Consider the following 8,696-nt stretch of genomic DNA (forward strand, 5'->3'; position numbering starts at 1 on the left):
GGTGGGGGAGAGGCACCCGGGGCAAAAAACTCCGGGCCGTGTCCGAAATACGAGGATCTTCTTCGATGCCCTCATATACTGAGGCACCTTCTGAGTCTGAGGAGGAGGAGTATGTTCCTGATGGCGAGGAGGAGGGTGAGGAGGAGGGCGAGGAGGGTGGTGGAGGGGAGGTTGACCCCAAGTTGTGGGGTGACTTGCCACCGGGTGCTTCGAAGGGGTGGCTGCGTGGTACTGCCGGAGTACCTACACCACCTTCTATCGAGGCGCACAAGTGGCTCGTTGAACCTGCGGGGACAGAGTAAGTGCCTCTCAATCATATTTTCAACACATGACAACATTTTCTTATTGTACACATGGCAATCCTTTGATTCTTTTCCAGGAACTGGATCCTTCACGGAAAGGGCCGTAAACCGAACAACCTTATCACCGTCCTGTTGAAGGAGTTTTGGCCGGGCCTATTCTGCCCGTGGCCAGACAGGGACCCGGAGCTGCGGGTTTTGGCCACGAGCTAGGCCCACTATGAGGCTTACAGCCACGCGGAGTACGGGACGGCCGCTAAGGCCGTGATCACCAAATTTTGGGTAAGTTCTCTTCTGAATCACTTGTCTTCAGTTTCGTTCATAGTTTATCATTGAATCACTCAACTCATGCCTTGTTTGCTTCTGGTTTTATGCATGATTGCAGCAACTCTATAGAGTTCTTGACGAGCACATGGCCAGAGCCGACGTGGTGTTGCTGGCGGCTGCGAAGAAGAAAGCTCGTCAGTTGCGGTACAAGGTGCGCTGGGTTGCCATCTCGCAGTACTACCACAGCTACCTTCATCAAAAGATGACCAAAACTCAAGCGCAGAGGCAACGACTTACCTTGAGCAGGGAGCAGTTCATGAAGGTAACTATTATTGACTTTTCATTGTTTCAAGCAGTCAAGTATATGATTCGTGCTCACATGTCATGCTTCCAAAATTTGCATAGGTTATTCCTCGTTGGTGCTATGGAAAGGATGACGGATGGGCGAGTTTGGTGGATAGGTGGCTCGGCGATGATGCAGAGTTTGCTGCCAAGAGCAGCAAGGCCCGAGCTAACCGTGGAAAAGACGGGACACACGGCCAAGGAAATAGGAACCACTTGGGCTTCAAGGCCATGAAGGTATATCTATATGCATGATGCATTTTTGTTCTTCTTTACCGTCATGTTCTGTGTGTATGGCTAACTTCTGTTTGACGTTGCAGGAGGACAAGTTGAAGAGGCCGCTCTCAGACATTGAGTCATGGAAGCTGGCCCGCGAGCGGAGTGATTGCAAGGACGGCGAGAGCCAGTACTACGGCAAGACCGAGGAGCACCTGGAGTCTTACACTCAGCAGTTTCAGAGGTTGCATCCGGATGTTCCTGACGTCGCCCAGTCTCAGATCGACGACACGACGGTGGTGGCCATCCAGGGGAAGAGCCCCATGGCCGGTATCCATGTTTCGATGGCTTGATCACTCCTTCGGTCTCGTACACACGGCTTCAGGCTACCAACCCGAGCCCGTTAGAGAGTACGGGCCGTTTGCAGCCTCCCTTAGCCCGCCAGCATGCTGTAAGTACTTCCCCTTTATCTTCTTTCTCTCTAACTTTCTCAGTTTATTTTCAGCATTGCTCACTTTGAAACAACCTAAATTTTGTAGGCATATAAGGCCTTTGTCGAGCATAGGAATCTCAAGGTGCGGGAGTACTTGCAACGAGTGAAGGCAAACGATGATTACAACCGTCAGATGATGACAGTTAGTTTTACCCTCTTAAAACCAAGCTAAATTTTTGCACTTTCATTCCTTCTGATCTTCTAGTTTGCTTGTTTAACTAACATCCAGGCTATGTTGGCATCTTGGAGTAACCGCATGGATCCACCACAAATGGGACCACCACCACCACCACCTGCGGGAGAACCCCCACACGTGCCCACGTTTGATGAATGGGTGGCACTAGGCAGTGATAGTCCAGTTAGTACATTTGCCTAACTACTGACAAACTAGTTCTCGTTCATTCAACACTATCATATCATATTTACCGTTAGAATCTTCTCTCAAACATGTAGGGGACCGGTGGCTCGACTCCTGCTTCGTCGACCCCACTCACTCCGATCTGGCAGAGTGGTGCTGGTCTTGGCGGTGGCGGTTTTGGCGGAGGTGGTCTTGGCGGTGGTGGTTTTGGCGGAGGTGGCCTTGGCGGTGGTGGTTTTGGCGGAGGTGGTCTTGGCGGCGGCGGTCTTGCCTGATGTCGGTGATGATACCTTTCATTTGTGGTGGTCTTGCATGTGGCCGTCATGCCATACCTTTCATGTTCCTACTTGTTAGTTTCTTTAGATGACGATGTTCCATGTCTTGCACTATTTATGTTCATGAAGTTTCGCCGATGATGATCTTTAGATGATGAATTTGAGTATGTTTAAATGATGATGATGATCTTGAGTATGTTTAGATGATGAACTGTCATATTTCTGCATAATCCCATATTTTCTGTTTTGAAATGTTGTCAAAATGAATTGAAAAGGAGAAAATAGGGGAAAAAACACAGATCTATGCCAACGACAAAGCCGTCGGCATAGATATGCCAGAACCTCCCAGTGGCTGCCACGTGGCAGGCATAGCCCTGTAGGCAGGAGAAACCAGGGGCTGCCACGTGGCAGCCCCTGGTTTGTGAGCGCGGTTGACGGCGCCGTCCGTTGCCGTCAGGCGAAAATCACTGCCGACGGCCGTACGGAAGTCGTCGGCATATGTGCCTATGCCGACGGTTTGACAAGACTACGTTGACGTGATCTATGCCGACGGGGCTATGCCGACCGCAGCCGTCGGCATAGACGTATGCCGACGGCCCGTGGCCGTCGGCTTAGAGGGCGAGTCCGGTAGTGGTAGACCGTGCCGTCAGCAGGCTCCTCCTCCACGTCTTCAACGACGGCTAGCTTAGCGATTGAATCGGCTTATAGACAATGTCTCTTCACCGCGGCCTCTCAGCCTCGACATGGACCATGGTGCTTCGGTGCGCTACGCAACAAGGAGTGCCCACCACGCTCCACAGCCGCCGGTTTTCTGCAACAACCGGATCCTAGAACCCCGGAGAGCAGACAACACAGACGAACAGGTCCAAACATCAGCCTTCGAGCAACCAGATCCACCGATCCGAGCCACAAAAAACCACCGTCGTCGATGGAGAAGAGAGCAAAACAAGCGCAATACCTGCAACTCACAAAATCAAACCCTAAAACATCCGTCGCCGCGTCAGTCGCCACCCCTGAAGTCGGCGCAGCTCCCACCGACGAGATCCATCGCTGCGAACTTCGTACAACCGGATCCGCGCTCCAAAAGACCCCTGGCTCTTCGCCGACGCCACCAACGACGCCAAATGGGCGGGGAAAAGCCGGGCCAGCCCTTATTCCTCTCGCCATCACCTCCTCCGCCCCGGTGACGGCGCTGGAGGCACATCCTCCTAAGAGCATCTCTAGCAAACCCCTTAAAACCGCGACCCGTATAAGTGTTTTACAGGTCGAGAAAACCATATTATAAGGGCCGATTTTAGCTGTGACCGAACAGAACCCATATAATCAACCCGTAAAAAATATATTCTCTGAATATACCATCTTCCTCCTCACGCTGTTTCCATCTCGACCTCCATCCCCTCTGTGTGTGCGCGTCCTGCCTCCGTGGCTGCCTCCTCGTGTTCGCCACCGAGCGCGACTGGGCCGGAGCCAACAGAAGTACCGACTGCAGCAGCAGCCGCTGCCGCCGAGGCGTTCGCGGCTGACTCACATGCTCTGAATCGAGCGGACGGAGAGCTAGCTAGCTAGCAATTCGAGCAGACGAGGGAGCTAGCTAGCTAGCTTCATGCGACTCGGTTGGGCATGGAGGTCGGCGGCCGGGACGGGCTGCGGACGGGCGCGGCGGCCGGGCTTCAAGGCATTGGCGCGAGCTGAAATTCCCCAACTGCTAGCATTGACTGGTATTCGGGGCCCTAGCAAAATTGTCTCCGAAACTGAAAATACACGGGTCTCGGACATGTGTTCACGGGGCCCTCTAATTTTTTTTAAGGGTCGCACGATTTTAAAGTGTCTACTCGGGTCCATTTTTTCGCCTGAAACTACAAAAACGATTATTTAACGGATTTAACCATTTATGCGGGGTCTCCTAAAGATGCTCTAACCCTAGCCTGTAAACACCACCGAGTAGAGCACCCGGGGTCCTCCCCCCTTCCGGTAGCCAACACAGCCACCAGAACCCGAGAGGACCACCGGTCTCGCCGGCCTCCAAGTCGCCTCCAATCGCCCTCTTTGACTAGTCGAGAAGAGAGGGAAAGGGTCGAGAGGGATATTTTAAAAATGGTACCTTTCGACATTGGAAATTGATGCGGATTTCATGTGAGAGAGCAAGGTTCTACTTCCACCAACAAAATGTGTGTCCTCAGCCCGGACTAGGCAAAAATCTACCGTATACTATGATCATTACCTACTACCTTTGGTCACCTGTCAAACTCTGTGGGATGACGGATGACGATACCAAGCGTGAAGCAGCGACACTTTGCTGCCTGTCACCGCGGTGATGGATGGGTGGATGGCTCAGGAGGTCGTCCCCTCGGATTAGAGCATCTCCAACAGCTGCCTAATGCGCGGCGCGTTAAAAATCAGTTTGCAGCGTGCCCATCGCCTGATTTGGCATGGCGGGCGGCGCTGGCTCCAGCAGCCGCGGTACAATGCAGCGCACGCGTAGCTCCAGCAGGCGCGCTAAAATGTAATGCGCGCTCTCGCACGAACACTCTGGACTACGTTGCATAGATAGATATTTTTTAGATATATATAAAAATGATACATAGTTCATCATAGCATAGATAAAATGATACATAGATATTTTACATAGTTCATAGCATAGATAGATAAAACTACGATGCAACTACATAATAAAAACTACGGTGCAACTAGATAAAAAACTAAGGTGCAACTACAACCTACTCCGAGTCGTCCTCATCATCATCATTCTTGCTGGTGTTGTCCGAGGTATCGAGCCAAATGTCCTCCCAACGATTACCGTCTGAGTCAAACAACGACTCCCCACCTGCTTCAACGATATCGCACTGTAATATGGCCAGTGCCTTCCGCCGACGCCTGTCCGCCCGCTCCGCGTCGCGCCTTGCCGTCCTCTCCGCCTAGCAGGCGCGCTCGTTGGCAACGTCCCCCGGGTGGTGCCGGCGCCACTCTGCCATGGCTCGCTCGTCCTCCTCGGCGATGACGAGGCGGCGCTGCCATCGACGGTGCTCCTCACGGTCCTGGTCCGTGATAAGACGAGGCGGAGGGGCGACGGCGTGCGCCTGCTCGCGCGTGTAGACGTCGTGGAAGTTCATCTGCGCGCGAGGCCTCTCTAGGCGCCACGCCGCCGCGTCGTACGCGCGGGCGGCCTCGTGCGCGGTCTCGAACGTGCCGAGGCCGAGGCGGACGTCGCCGGACCGGATCTCCGCGTAGTAGGTGCTGGAGGGGCGCTCGCGGACGCCGCGGTAGCCCGACGATCCCCGGCGGCGCGGGGGCATGGTGGCGCGGCGGTGGCGGGGCGAGGAAGCGGCGAGCAAGCGGCAGAGGCAGCGGGGAGAGCGCGCGTGGCAGTGTGGAGGCCGCGTGGCGAGCGCCGCAATTTATAGGCGCGCCGAAAGCGGTGCGCCAAATCTAGCGCACGGTTGCCCGCTTTCTCCCCCGCGCGCAATCATTTCCCGCACGCGCTAGTTTCCCGCCTTCGCTGGAGCGCGGAAACGTCCCGCGCGCGCTAAAGCAACAGTTTACCGCACACGCTTTGGCACCCTCGTTGGAGATGCTCTTAGGAAGTGAGGAATGTCGAGTGTTTGGCCCGCTCTTCCCTGTAGCGTTTCAGCTCTTTGATTGCCGCCAGTAGCACATGCAAACACACTGGCACAAAGAATGGCTGCAAAAATATTACAAAAAGAAAAAGGGTCCGTCTATATCACATCTAGACGTGAGATGATATCTCAGATCTAATGTGACGTCATCCTGTAACATGGTCCCCTGTTGACAAACTTCGATCGCTTCATTCCTCCTGATCCCAACCTAGTCGATGCTCTTGGTTGTTTGTTTGTGTCAGCGTGTTTGTCTGTCGCTGCCCACCCCACCCAGCCCGGCTAGTCCCGCCCCTGCCGGGCCTTATTGTTGGGCCTGTTTATTTGACAAATATAGAAAGAGACCAAGTTGCCAGTATTTTTCTTGAGACAAAACCAAGTTAGCAGGTGACGACGAACTGTCCTGCGCCCAGGTCTGGGCCTTGTTACCAAAAAAAGAGACGCAGATGACAGGGAAAAGTAGGCAATACCCACACAGGGGTTTATGGTGCTTTGTGTTCAACTTTTGTCAGGTGATACAAACTGTCCTGCGCGTCCGCCCTTGAGTCCCCTCCCTCCTGGAACCTACACCCGATAACCCTTGCCCCAATCCCAATCCATTTCCCTTCTCCCCCCAACCCTCCTCTCCCCTCACACAACCGCCATGGCTGAACAAGAAGATAGAAGGGAACAGAGACAGAATTGGGAGATCTGAACAAAGGAAAAAGACCAAGTTACAGGAGAAAACATGTCGGGGCAGTACAGAGCGAGTGTGTAGGGCTAATTTTACCCCCTTGAATTTTCCTGTGTAAATCCCTTGTGGTTCTTTTTGATTTTTTTTTTGGCATGGCTCAGAGACGTTAATTGGAACCAGAACACAAGTTACCTTATTGCTTTGCTTCTTCAAAACCATCCTTCTCTGCTTCTTGTCTAATCTTTTGGAGCTGTACAAAGAAAACATTAAAAAATTAGGCTCTTATAGAACAAGCTTTTTTTCAAGAAATGAACTTACGAAAATAAAAAAAGGATAAAACACACAAAAAATTTGTTGTTAGGGAGAAAAAAAGATTTACCATTGTTCTGAAACCATCAAACAACATGCCGTCTGATACATCTGTTTCTGTTAAATCAACATTGGAGTGCTCAACATTAGAACCATTGTCCTCAAAAGTTTGCTCTCGGTCTTCATTGATGCTGTCGTTATTTGAATTGTGATGGTGAATATCATTGTTGAATTCCAAAGGATTCTGATAATTGGTATCTTTGCATGCATCCCCCTGTATGAAATAAATAAAAGGAAAATAAGATGTAGGCAGGCATCTCAATGAAAACCTGTCTGAATTTTATAAAACCCTAGAATTGAGTACATCACTGCTGAACTTTGGTACAATGAAAGACTGTTTGATTTAGATTCTAAATTTAGTTTCCAACCCTGTCTGCGGTATCACACTGTCTGAAAGTACCATACTGGGGCAACAGTGTGAATTTACTGTCTGTATGCACAAAAGAGATAGCAAAATAACCCACAAAAAAGTACCGTAGATCAGGGTCAGGGGCCCCTCCATTTAAATTATATTGTAATGATGGAAATGAAAATCCTAAACCAAACAACATTTTAGTTGCATCAAACCACTTCCAGACAGGAACACACTGCAACTCATTGTAAACAAAAAAACCCTTGACCATTAACTATAACTGTGCTACACACTCTAATTCCTTGCTTTTGAAAAAAAAAATCAACAAATGAATAAACCATCAATGATTCCAAAGTTAAAAACACACAAGATGCAAACTAATACACCATGTCTTGGGCACACAGTACAACACTCTATCAATACAACATGTATTCAACTGTCCAAACTGGGAGTTGATACTTCAACAGCACACAAAATGGAAATAAAGATGATGTATTAAAGGTACAATAAGTGTGTTTAAGACTACTCTTATTCACATTCTTAATTTTGTTTCAAACACTGAGTGAAGTTACACATTATCTGAAAGTGCAGTATGACATAAAAAATAGTGCAGTTTTACACCCAAAAAAATAGTGGAAATTTACAGAAAAAATGAAATCAACAGTGTGAATTCATAGTAGTTCTACCCCCAGCCTAGGACATGGATGAAAGTGGAAATAAAACAGTGTAAATCCACAGTTTAAACTAGCTTGAACACTCTCTGAATTTCCATTCATTGGTACGTGCGGAAACACAACCCACAACGAGCTCCATGGCTGTGGCCGGTCGTCGGTAACGTTTGTTGGTACCCGAGGCCAGACAAAATCAACCTCCACATGGCGCAGCTCGCCCACCCATTCCCTTAACCCACCCCAACCCTATCCCCGGGATATCAACGAGATCCTGGTCAGACTACCACGCGCAGGGGATAGGGAACCGAGATTCAACCGGTGCAAATGTCTTGTCCTCTTGTAACACCTACGACAGCACTGCAGAACATCTCCGACTGCGTTGCACCCATCGCGCAGCGACAAATTGAACTCGGCAGGAGCAAAACTGAACTCCCTCCACCAGGTGTCCTGCACGCAGAGCTCGGAGAATCAAACAAAGGGGGGGGGAGCTTGAGAAGATGCACTTACTCCCTCCACCGGGTGTCCTGCACGCAGAGCTCGGAGATAGTGCCGATGGCGGAGGGCTCATCACCGGCGACCTCAGATGGCATCTTCTTCGAGCTTCTCGCCCCTAGTCTCTCCCCCCTCTTTTGTCTCACACCGTTTCAAACAGTGCGGGCGAAAATGGTGATCACAGAAACTGTGGGTGGATATTGGAGAAAAAAAGGACCAGTTACTGTTTTGGACATCTTGAGAAACCCCCTTTGGAAAAACAAAAATACGTGCAGTTG

The 8,696-nt window shown here is 50.6% G+C and overlaps 1 pseudogene; it reads right to left on the minus strand.

Annotated features, from left to right (window-relative positions):
* Window positions 1–4,967: 4,967 nt before the first annotated feature.
* On the minus strand, window positions 4,968–5,546 carry LOC109742424 (uncharacterized; annotated as a pseudogene).
* Window positions 5,547–8,696: the final 3,150 nt, after the last annotated feature.

This window comes from Aegilops tauschii, chromosome 7 (assembly GCF_002575655.3).
Source record: "Aegilops tauschii subsp. strangulata cultivar AL8/78 chromosome 7, Aet v6.0, whole genome shotgun sequence".
In the NCBI taxonomy this organism is placed as follows: domain Eukaryota; kingdom Viridiplantae; phylum Streptophyta; class Magnoliopsida; order Poales; family Poaceae; genus Aegilops; species Aegilops tauschii.